Source organism: Panulirus ornatus, chromosome 6 (assembly GCF_036320965.1).
Source record: "Panulirus ornatus isolate Po-2019 chromosome 6, ASM3632096v1, whole genome shotgun sequence".
Classification (NCBI taxonomy): Eukaryota; Metazoa; Arthropoda; class Malacostraca; order Decapoda; family Palinuridae; genus Panulirus; species Panulirus ornatus.
This window is the reverse complement of record NC_092229.1, coordinates 12,004,875-12,017,623: the sequence shown is the minus strand read 5'-3', so window position 1 is coordinate 12,017,623 and position 12,749 is coordinate 12,004,875.

Genomic DNA, 12,749 nt, shown 5'->3' with positions numbered 1-12,749 from the left:
ATTGATCATTTGATGATTTAGAGAGGTCAGATAGATAATAGACTGATTGATCATTTGATGATTTAGAGAGGTCAGATAGATAATAGACTGATTGATCATTTGATGATTTATAGAGGTCAGATAGATAATTGACTGATTGATCATTTGATGATTTAGAGAGGTCAGATAGATAATAGACTGATTGATCATTTGATGATATAGAGGTGTCAGATAGATAATAGACTGATTGATCATATGATGATATAGAGAGGTCAGATAGATAATAGACTGATTGATCATTTGATGATTTAGAGAGGTCAGATAGATAATAGACTGATTGATCATTTGATGATTTAGAGAGGTCAGATAGATAATAGACTGATTGATCATTTGATGATTTATAGAGGTCAGATAGATAATAGACTGATTGATCATTTGACGATATAGAGAGGTCAGATAGATAATAGACTGGTTGATCATTTGATGATATAGAGAGGTCAGATAGATAATAGACTGATTGATCATTTGATGATATAGAGAGGTCAGATAGATAATAGATTGATTAATCATTTGACGATATAGAGAGGTCAGATAGATAATAGACTGATTGATCATTTGACGATATAGAGAGGTCAGATAGATAATACACTGATTGATCATTTGATGATATAGAGAGGTCAGATACATAATAGACTGATTGATCATTTGATGATATAGAGAGGTCAGATAGATAATAGATTGATTGATCATTTGACGATATAGAGAGGTCAGATAGATAATACACTGATTGATCATTTGATGATATAGAGAGGTCAGATAGATAATAGATTGATTGATCATTTGACGATATAGAGAGGTCAGATAGATAATAGACTGATTGATCATTTGACGATATAGAGAGGTCAGATAGATAATACACTGATAGATCATTTGATGATATAGAGAGGTCAGATAGATAATAGACTGATTGATCATTTGACGATATAGAGAGGTCAGATAGATAATATACTGATTGATCATTTGACGATATAGAGAGGTCAGATAGATAATAGACTGATTGATCATTTGACGATATAGAGAGGTCAGATAGATAAAAGACTCAGACTGATCGATCATTTGACGATATTGAAAGGTCCGATAGATAATAGATTCAAACTGATTGATCATTTCACTTGCTTGATCCAAATACGCTGTCAGCTCACACGATATTTGACTATAACCTTCAGAATACAGGAGAAGAATACTGAAATTTTTTTTTCATGATTTTTAATCTTGAAGTGCCTGATAATGCGTGTTTATGGACATGAAAATTAACCTCATTAACAGTAATTAAGTCAATAAAGTCCTTCTAGAAATTATTATAGGTTTTGCCACGGAACCAGAGCTCCAAGTAAACCTTACCATTATTATATAAGTGTCGAGTGTCACTCCTGTGTAAAGTGTACTTAATCCAGAATAAACTAATCGAGAAATACAAAAACAGAAGCGATCTTTGGTGTTGATGAGACACACGTAATTTTTGGTTGAGCACAAGTGAGTTTGTGAGGAAGTGGTGAACAAGGAAGGTCCAGTCTGTAGCAGGAGACACACCAAAGCAGAAATGATCTTTTGGGAGGAAGATGCAGTCATTTTAGTCTGACACAGAAACCATCGTTTTCTATTCGCAAGCATAAAACACCCACAGATTGCAGTTCATCCACACACACACACACACACACACACACACACACACACTGATGTGCAGGCGATACTTAATGGCTGCTTCTCAATAGTTTTCCAAAATCTGACACTCAGTACCTTATAAGTTTATAGGCGTTGGTAAAGTAGTCTGTTCGCAAGCTCTTCTAGCAATGTGAGCACAGGGAAAACTATTTTGAGGTGCAGTGACAGAAGAAATATACCAGAGCTACAGAGCTCCTTAGAAACAGACTGACTATTGTAGATACTGCTGACGGTCAAGTTTTGACTAGTATTCATCATTAAGTCCCGTCGCACGTCTGAGTCAAGCATGACCTGAGTCAAGCCAGACCTGTGTCAAGCATGACCTGAGTCAAGCATGACCTGAGTCAAGCATGACCTGAGTCAAGTCAGACTTGAGTCAAGTCAGACTTGAGTCAAGTCAGACTTGAGTCAAGTCAGACTTGAATCAAGTCAGACTTGAGTCAAGCCAGACTTGAGTCAAGCCAGACTTAAGTTAAGCCAGACCCGAGTCAAGCCAGACTTGAGTCAAGCCAGACTTAAGTCAAACCATGACCTGTGTCAAGCCAGACTTAAGCCAAGCCAGAGTCTCTATCAGAATGCACCACACTCCTGCCTGTGTAACGAGCGTTTCCATTATGAGCCAGCACGTGGTGACACGTTCATATTCCCTGGAGACGTGTGGAAGGTATTGTTGTGTCCATCTTACGTCATTGTCACCCGGTTTCAAGCTGATTCCACGAAACTGCTAAAGTTGACGTGTAAAGACGATTTGCATTTTCTTTTGGGAAGGGGATGGGGTGTATGTTGATGACAGGTTGCAGATGCAAGTTTTTTTTTTTTTTTGACAGCAGTCGAGAGTCATCAAAGCTTAACGAAATCGAAATTCTTTTAATAAGTTTTTTTTTTTTTTATCTGGTGGTCACAAGGATGTAGAGTTGGTCACACGTATGCAGAGTTGAACTTCATGTTATACCTTACTGTTGATTCTCCTCCCTGACACGTTTCAATGAAAGATTTCTTGGCATTCTGAGTAATATCCTGTTCAGAGTCCAGTTACTAAGGGAGAGAAAGATGACTCCATTAAACTGATGACAATCCCTAGTGTAATATGAGAGTATTACTACATTATAATACTCTTGTACAAATTTGCAGTATTACTTGATAAGTTATTGCGTCACTCTTGTGCAACTGTTCAAATGTTGTTAGTGTTAGGTCTTTCATGTCATATATATATATATATATATATATATATATATATATATATATATATATATATATATATATATATATATATTCTTATGAGTCCACGGGGAAAATGAAACACGTGAAGTTCCCAAGTGCACTTTCGTGTAATAATCACATCATCAGGGAGACACAAGAGAAAAATATAACAGTCTGTTGATATACATCGAAGAGACGAAGCTAGGACGTCTCAAGAGTTTAGGAGAGTAAATAGCAATGTCCAAGACCTGGGCCGACCGTCTGAAAGCCGATCACCCAAGAAGCCGAGAAGGGAAAAATGAAGCAAGCATTTTGTAAGTCGGGTGCTTGGACATGCGATTGATCGGGAAATCATCATGCGACGATAAAGCCATCTGGAGGGAGGTGTCGACACCAGGGAAATAATTTGAAGACTGGAGTATCACAGAAGCCAAGCGTCTGCAAGATCGAGTTACCAGAAGGTTTGTGCGTTTGGTAATTTGATCGCCAGGTGGGTTGGGAGATGGCAGGGTGTTGAGGGTTTTGTGGAGGAGGAGGAGGAGGAGGAGGAGGAGGAGGAAAGGCGTCGTCAGGGAGTTTTCTAAGGAGAGAGAGAGAGAGAGAGAGAGAGAGAGAGAGAGAGAGAGAGAGAGAGAGAGAGAGAGAGAGAGAGAGAGGAGAGACTTAATACAGTAGGCTGCGATGACGGAGAGTACTTGAGATCATTACTATATTGTCGATTTCCGGCTCAGAAACCTTATACGTCCGGAGGTTTGAGCATTTTGCTTTCAAGATGACGTGCATGGTAAATGGCTGGGGTTGAGGGTGTTTTGACGAAAGGAGTGTTGAGGATCTGAAGACTTCGACGTTTCGAAACTTCGCTGCTTTGAACGGTTGCCTGACGATCTCCAGTGACGTGGATTGAACGGAAAGATCTGTATACCTACTGATTAGATGGGGAAGTTTCTAATTAGTGGAGACATTTACGGATTAGACGGGGACATTTCTAATCATTGGAGACACATACTGATTAGATGGGTACATTTCTAATCAGTGGAGACACTTACTGATTAGATGGGTTAGCTTCTAATCGTTGGAGACACTTACCGATTAGACGGAGACATTTCTAATTAATGGAGACACATACTGATTAAACGGGGACATTTCTAATCAGTGAAGACACATACTGATTAGACAGAGATATTTCTAATCAATGGAGACCTTTGACGCTGAGGCATCGAGTTGGTGTGGTATAGGAAATTAAGTTCTTTTTTTCGATTTAAGATAGAATGATTTTTAGGAGAAATGTGAATGAGGTTTAGCTATGAGCCAAAAGGCATATTGTTTTACTGACCTGGGACTCCGTAATTATAATGATTTTAAAGTTAGCCAGAAATTTGATCGCGATAGGTCATGTGTTTGGAAGGTACTGGACAAACAAAAAAAAAAATCGTATAAAACAGAGGATTTGAGGGATGGGAATGTGGGGGTATTTTTCTTATCTATCTTTACCTCATTAATCCAACTGATATGATCCTCTTCTTTGTGAAAGTTATTTCATTTCATTTTACCTTTTTTTTTTTTCAAGGAGGGAACTTATGGATAAATACATTATCGTAATATACACAGAAATGTAAGTGCAAGCTAGAGGCAGGATCCAGGGGTTAACTTCAGAACTGTAAAAACACGTACGAGTTATTCTGATTCCCAGGTTAAGTGGTTGAGAGTGGGTTAACATGTTAGTGCTGCTTTAAGCTCATAGTTCTGATCTAGTGCAACAGACAGAAATATACGTACGTAGCCGTTCAAACATAAACACACATACACAGACATACATACATACTTGCACATACACGCGCACTAACACACACACGTATGTGTTCTCGCTCGCTTGCATATATATATATATATATATATATATATATATATATATATATATATATATATATATATATGTGTGTGTGTGTGTGTGTGTGTGTGTGTGTGTTACTGACCATCATGCGTGCACAGGCGGTCTGGGATAAAAACCGCATGGGTTTGAGTCCTGGCCGAGACATTCAGTCCACAGTCCACACAGCTGTTCATCCTCCCTTGGGGTTTAGTCGACCAAATGGGTACCTAGCATAAACTAGGGTGTATGTATGTGCATAGGAGTAGAGGTATGGTGCATAAATACAAGATTAAGAGATGGGACAACACTAGTGTAAAACTCTTCCCTTGTAACACAATAAATAGATATCACACACACACACACACACACACACACACACCTTCCATTCCATCTACCACTGGAAGACCACGTAATATATCATCAGTGGAAGACTTGCCAGCTGTATCCTTCTTGGGGACACCACAGGAAGGAGGAGGGAACAAGTTCACCCAAATCCACTTTCTTGTCACAAGTTCAAAACGACTCGACCAACTTCCCCTTGATGGGTTCCCTCAAGTTCCGGTAAGCGCCCTTGAGAATCCCTTGGGGAGATAGGACAAGGGAGAGCTCGCCCCTCCCTCCTACGGGGTCTGTCAGGGAAGGATCAGGTGATAGAAAATAGCTCGAAGTCAATCGTTTTCTTTCATGTCGAGATTAAAGAACAGCCAATTAGGTGAGAAAAACAAAAAGAAAATGGGGAAGAAAATCTAATTTTAAGAAGCCAATAGATTTTAAATGTTAGAAAAAAATGATATGCGCTAAAATTTTTTTAGGGGTTACTTAAGTATAGGGTTTCATTCCCATATCATTGAAGGCAAAATATAGTACGTGATAGCATGGTTTTGAGGGTGTGGCGGGAGCGGCAACCCCATTGTTTCCATGATGGCTGTGGCGGCCAGAGCCGTAGTCGTGCGCTTGGCAGCGACGGCTGCGGTATGGGAGTTGCCACCAAACTACAGCAGAAGCAACAGTGGCAACAGAAGGAGCTACATACAGGTAGACTGACCAGCGGCGACGGAAGGTGGTTTATGATGGAGTGGGTGGAGTGATGTTAATAATACAAGAGGAATTCAAACGGCAATAAGACCATTGGGTCCTTTTGAGGCTGTTTGTGATCGTGGAAGATTTCATATTTTTTTTTCTTGTTAGCTGAGACGGCACGGGCAGCTGAGGCCCTAATATATATATATATATATATATATATATATATATATATATATATATATATATATATATATGTATATATATGTATATATATATATATATATATATATATATATATATATATATATATATATATATATATATATATATATATATATAAATCCTAAACTGAGCCAGATACTCAATTTATCGACCATCCCTTAGGGGGTAGATGAACAGCTGGGTTGACTGTGGACCCGACTGCCGCAGCCAGGATTCGAAGTTATGCGCGTTCGACTCCAGGCGGCCCGTGAAACTCCACGGTAGTAGTGCTGTTGGGGATGGTTGTGGTTGTAACTACGATTGTTAGAGTTTGGGGATTGTTTCAGTTGGTGGTTGTGGTTGGGAACATCGTCGTTGTTATTGTTGTTGTTGTCGTTATTGCTGTTGTTGTAATAGTTGTGGTTGTTGTCGACAGGACCCAAAACGCCGAGGTTCAAATGCTGACAACCGCTTCTTGCTTCTAAAGTTGCCCGGATGACCTTCGTAAAGCGTATGGCTTTTTCGTCCGGCTGTTGAAGAAGTGTGTGTGTGTGTGTGTGTGTGTGTGTGTGTGTAGGCGAGGGGGGGGTGAGGGGGGTGACGGACTCTGCAAGAGGTATTTCATATTTAGGGAATGTCTCACTGCTTGCATTCCGCTGGACTGGTGGCATGTGGAATGTTCAGGTTTATAAAGTCTTGCCTGACTCCACGATACAATACAAGTCTCAAGAATAAGACTTTTTTCATCTTATACTCTTAAATCCTTTATTTGAAATATTCACTGAGTGGTTGTGTCATTTATATTTTTCTTTTGTCGTTGTATGTTCTTGACTATGAGAATATAAGTAAACCCAAATATAGTAGATGGCTTATTATAATGCAATGGATATTGCTTTAAGAACGCGTTGCAGAGGGAAGATTACAGTCGAAACAGTAGTGCTGTGGCTGGTTTTGTTGCTATTGTGGCTAGTGCTGTTGCTGCTGCTGCTGTTGTGGCTAGTGCTGTTGCTATTGTGGCTAGTGCTGCTGTTGCTGTTTGTGTTGTGGCTAGTGCTGCTGTTGCTGTTTGTGTTGTGGCTAGTGCTGCTGTTGCTGTTTGTGTTGTGGCTAGTGCTGCTGTTGCTGTTTGTGTTGTGGCTAGTGCTGCTGCTACAACTGCTGTTGTGGCTAGTGCTGCTGTTGCTGCGTATGTTGTGGCTAGTGCTACTGCTGCAGCTGCTGTTGTGGCTAGTACTGTTGCTGCTGCTGTTGTAGCTAGTGCTGTTGCTATTGTGGCTAGTGCTGCTGTTGCTGTTTGTGTTGTGGCTAGTGCTGCTGCTACAACTGCTGTTGTGGCTAGTGCTGCTGTTGCTGCGTATGTTGTGGCTAGTGCTACTGCTGCAACTGCTGTTGTGGCTAGTACTGTTGCTGCTGCTGTTGTAGCTAGTGCTGTTGGTATTGTGGCTAGTGCTGCTGTTACAACTGCTGTTATAGCTAGTGCTGCAGCTGCTGCTGCTGCTGTTATAACACAAATTTTGATTAAAATCTGAAGAAGTTGAAAATCTGAGAAAAAAAAAAAAAAACGCAGGGCTATAGCCTAGGATTTTTCTTGATTTTTTGAAAAAATAGATTTTCTTGTAATTTTCAGCATAGATACTTTTGTGTATGCTGAATAGTAATCTGTGGTCAAAATCAAAATCTAAAAGTTCGTATAATTATTCGAGTAATTAGCATTTTTAATTTCATCATGATTAGTAAAAGGTACTAATTAAACGGTTGATATAAGGAATTACAGTCTTTTGACTCCAAATACTCATATACCATATAAGATAACATCTACACACATATTTTCATTAAAATGTGAGGAAGTTGAAAATTTTCTTGTAATTTTCAGGATAGATAATTTTGCGAGTGATGAATACGAATCTGTAGTCAAAATCTAAAAATTCGTATAATCCGTCGAGTAATTAACATTGAAATTTTATCATAATTACTCCAGCTGGTAATTAACCTGTTAATATCATGAATTACAGTCTTTTGACTGCAAATACTTAAATACCATATAAAATAACATATATGCACAGATTTTAATGAAAATCTGAGGAAGTTGAAAATCTGAGCAAAAAAACGCAAGGCCTAGGATTTTTCTTGATTTTTTTTTAAAATAGATTTTCTTGTAATTTTCAGCATAGATACTTTTGTGTATGCTGAATAGTAATCTGTGGTCAAAATCTAAAAATTCGTATAATTATTCGATTAATTAGCATTTTTAATTTCATAATTAGTAAAAGGTGCTAATTAAACGGTTAATATGATGAATTACAGTCTTTTGACTCCAAATACTCATATACCATATGAAATAACATCTATACACAAATTTTCATTAAAATCTGAGGAAGTTGAAAATCTGAGCAAAAACAACGCCAGGCTATAGCCTTGGATTTTTCTTGGTTTTTGTTTAAAAATAGATTTTCTTGTAATTTTCAGCATAGATACTTTTGTGTATGCTGAATAGCAATCTGTGGTCAAAATCTAAAAATTCGTATAATTATTCGAGTAATTAGCATTTTTAATTTCATCATAATTTTTAAAAAGTGGTAATTAAACGGTTAATATTATGAATTGCAGTGTTTTGACTCCAAATACTCAAATACCATATGGAATAACATCTATACACAAATTTTGATTAAAATCTGATGAAGTTGAAAATCTGAGAAAAAAAACGCAAGGCTATAGCCTTGGATTTTTCTTGACTTTTTTGAAAAAATAGATTTTCTTGTAATTTTCACCATAGATACTTTTGTGTATGCTGTATAGTAATCTGTGGTCAAAATCTAAAAATTCGTATAATTATTCGAGTAATTAGCATTTTTAATTTCATTATTTTTAAAAGGTAATTAAACGGTTAATATAATGAATTACAGTCTTTTGACTCCAAATACTCATATACCATATGAAATAACATCTATACACAAATTTTCATTAAAATCTGAGGAAGTTGAAAATCTGAGCAAAAATAACGCAAGGCTATAGCCTTGGATTTTTCTTGATTTTTTGGAAAAAATAGATTTTCTTGTAATTATCAGCATAGATACTTTTGTGCATGTTGAATAGGAATCTGTGGTCAAAATCTAAAAATTCGTATGATTATTCCAGTAATTAGCATTTTTAATTTGATCATAATTATAAAAAGGTGGTAATTAAACGGTTAATATTATGAATTACAATGTTTTGACTCCAAATACTCAAATACCATATAAAATAACATCTATACACAAATTTTGATTAAAATCTGATGAAGTTGAAAATCTGAGCAAAAAAAAGGCAAGGCTATAGCCTTGGATTTTTCTTGACTTTTTTGAAAAAATAGATTTTCTTGTGATTTTCACCATAGATACTTTTGTGTATGCTGTATAGTAATCTGTGGTCAAAATCTAAAAATTTGTATAATTATTCGAGTAATTAGCATTTTTAATTTCATCATAATTTTTAAAAGGTGGTAATTAAACGGTTAATATTATGAATTACAGTGTTTTGACTACAAATACTCAAATACCATATAAAATAACATCTATACACAAATTTTGATTAAAATCTGAGGAAGTTGAAAATCTGAGCAAAAAAAAAAAGCATTGGATTTTTCTTGATTTTTTTGAAAAAATAGATTTTCTTGTAATTATCAGCATAGATACTTTTGTGTATGCTGTATAGTAATCTGTGGTCAAAATCTAAAAATTCGTATAATTATTCGAGTAATTAGTATTTTTAATTTCATCATAATTTTTAAAACGTGGTAATTAAACGGTTAATATTATGAATTACAGTATTTTGACTCCAAATACTCAAATACCATATAAAATAACATCTATACACAAATTTTGATTAAAATCTGATGAAGTTGAAAATCTGAGCAAAAAAAACGCAAGGCTATAGCCTTGGATTTTTCTTGATTTTTTTGAAAAAATAGATTTTCTTTTAATTTTCAGCATAGATACTTTTGTGTATGCTGAATAGTAATCTGTGGTCAAAATCTAAAATCTGTATAATTATTCGATTAATGAGCATTTTTAATTTTATAATTAGTAAAAGGTGCTAATTAAACGGTTAATGTAATGAATTACAGTCTTTTGACTCCAAATACTCATATACCATATAAAATAACATCTATACACAAATTTTCATTAAAATCTGAGGAAGTTGAAAATCTGAGCAAAAATAACGCAAGGCTATAGCCTTGGATTTTTCTTGATTTTTTTGAAAAAAAAGATTTTCTTGTATTTTTCAGCATAGATACTTTTGTGTATGCTGAATAGCAATCTGTGGTCAAAAACTAAATATTCGTATAATTATTCGAGTAATTAGCATTTTTGATTTCATCATAATTAGTAAAAGTTACTAATTAAACGGTTAATATAATGAATTGCAGTCTTTTGACTGCAAATACTCATATACCATATAAAATAACATCTGAGCAAAAAAACGCAAGGCTATATAGCCTTGGATTTTTCTTGATTTTTTTGAAAACATAGAGTTTCTTGAAATTTTCAGGATAGATAATTTTAAGAGTGCTGAATACGAATCTGTAGTCAAAATCTAAAAATTCGTATAATCCGTCGAGTAATTAACATTTAAATTTTCTCATAATTAATCCAGGTGGTAATTAACCAGTTTATATCATGAATTACAGTTTTTTCACTCCAAATACTTAAATACCATATAAAATAACATCTATACACAGATTTTCATAAAAATCTCAGGAAGTTCAAAATCTGAGCAAAAAAAAACGCAATGCTAAAGCCTTTGATTTTTCTTGACTTTTTTGAAAAAATAGATTTTCTTGTAATTTTCACCATAGATACTTTTGTGTATGCTGTATAGTAATCTGTTGTCAAAATCTAAAAATTCGTATAATTATTCGAGTAATTAGCATTTTTAATTTCATTATATTTAAAAGGTAATTAAACGGTTAATATAATGAATTAAAGTCTCTTGACTCCAAATACTCATATACCATATAAAATAACATCTATACACAAATTTTCATTAAAATCTGAGGAAGTTGAAAATCTGAGCAAAAATAACGCAAGGCTATAGCCTTGGATTTTTCTTGATTTTTTGGAAAAATTAGATTTTCTTGTAATTATCAGCATAGATACTTTTGTGCATGTTGAATAGGAATCTGTTGTCAAAATCTAAAAATTCGTATAATTATTCCAGTAATTAGCATTTTCAATTTGATCATAATTATAAAAAGGTGGTAATTAAACGGTTAATATTATGAATTACAGTGTTTTGACTCCAAATACTCAAATACCATATAAAATGACATCTATACACAAATTTTGATTAAAATCTGATGAAGTTGAAAATCTGAGCAAAAAAAACGCAAGGCTATAGCCTTGGATTTTTCTTGACTTTTTTGAAAAAATAGATTTTCTTGTGATTTTCACCATAGATACTTTTGTGTATGCTGTATAGTAATCTGTGGTCAAAATCTAAAAATTCGTATAATTATTCGAGTAATTAGCATTTTTAATTTCATCATAATTTTTAAAAGGTGGTAATTAAACGGTTAATATTATGAATTACAGTGTTTTGACTACAAATACTCAAATACCATATAAAATAACATCTATATACAAATGTGTACAGAATGGAAAAAGGTGAGAACAATGGAAGTAAGGGGAGTGGGGGAGGAATGGGATGTATTTAGGGAGTCAGTGATGGTTTGCGCAAAAGATGCTTGTGGCATGAGAAGAGTGGGAGGTGGGTTGATTAGAAAGGGTAGTGAGTGGTGGGATGAAGAAGTAAGAGTATTAGTGAAAGAGAAGAGAGAGGCATTTGGACGATTTTTGCAGGGAAAAAATGCAATTGAGTGGGAGATGTATAAAAGAAAGAGACAGGAGGTCAAGAGAAAGGTGCAAGAGGTGAAAAAAAGGGCAAATGAGAGTTGGGGTGAGAGAGTGTCATTAAATTTTAGGGAAAATAAAAAGATGTTCTGGAAGGAGGTAAATAAAGTGCGTAAGACAAGGGAGCAAATGGGAACTTTAGTGATGGGCGCAAATGGGGAGGTGATAACAAGTAGTGGTGATGTGAGAAGGAGATGGAGTGAGTATTTTGAAGGTTTGTTGAATGTGTCTGATGATAGAGTGGCAGATATAGGGTGTTTTGGTCGAGGTGGTGTGCAAAGTGAGAGGGTTAGGGAAAACGATTTGGTAAACAGAGAAGAGGTAGTGAAAGCTTTGCGGAAGATGAAAGCCGGCAAGGCAGCAGGTTTGGATGGTATTGCAGTGGAATTTATTAAAAAAAGGGGGTGACTGTATTGTTCACTGGTTGGTAAGGTTATTTAATGTATGTATGACTCATGGTGAGGTGCCTGAGGATTGGAGGAATGCGTGCATAGTGCCATTGTACAAAGGAAAAGGGGATAAGAGTGAGTGCTCAAATTACAGAGGTATAAGTTTGTTGAGTATTCCTGGTAAATTATATGGGAGGGTATTGATTGAGAGGGTGAAGGCATGTACAGAGCATCAGATTGGGGAAGAGCAGTGTGGTTTCAGAAGTGGTAGAGGATGTGTGGATCAGGTGTTTGCTTTGAAGAATGTATGTGAGAAATACTTAGAAAAGCAAATGGATTTGTATGTAGCATTTATGGATCTGGAGAAGGCATATGATAGAGTTGATAGAGATGCTCTGTGGAAGGTATTAAGAATATATGGTGTGGGAGGCAAGTTCTTAGAAGCAGTGAAAAGTTTTTGTCGAGGATGTAAGGCAT